Consider the following 477-nt stretch of genomic DNA (forward strand, 5'->3'; position numbering starts at 1 on the left):
GGTAGGAGAAATGACCAGCCTGGCCTCAGTTTCCCCATCAGTATCAGGGCATTACAGGGGTGATAAGCCCAGCTGGAAGAGAAGCCCCCTCCTGCCAGCTGAGCTCTGGCAGGCAGGGCCCCCCAGGGTGGGGCTCACATTCCAGACAGGACAGGCTGGGGGACCAGCCTGGCTTTGGTGTTTGAACCCATCTCCCATCCTTCCCACTTGGGCTCGGAGCAGGTTTCTTATCCCTATCAGCCTTTAAAAAGCAGCACCCGGAGGGGCTGAGAAGCCACAGCCTGCATGGTCCCCGCTGGAAGGAAAAGGCCAGGGCAGCTCTGGCCGTCTGCGAGTGAGCCTGTGCGCCCCGCCCTTGCCTCGCGGCCGACTGGTGCCCACAGCTCAGTCTCTGCCTTTGAGGTCACGCGCTGTGCCTCCATCCTTCCTGGGCCCTGGTGTCTGGGGGGGCACCCCCAGGGGGTACCCCGAGGGGAG

Source organism: Propithecus coquereli, unplaced genomic scaffold (assembly GCF_000956105.1).
Source record: "Propithecus coquereli isolate 6110/MARCELLA unplaced genomic scaffold, Pcoq_1.0 Scaffold449, whole genome shotgun sequence".
Taxonomy (NCBI): domain Eukaryota; kingdom Metazoa; phylum Chordata; class Mammalia; order Primates; family Indriidae; genus Propithecus; species Propithecus coquereli.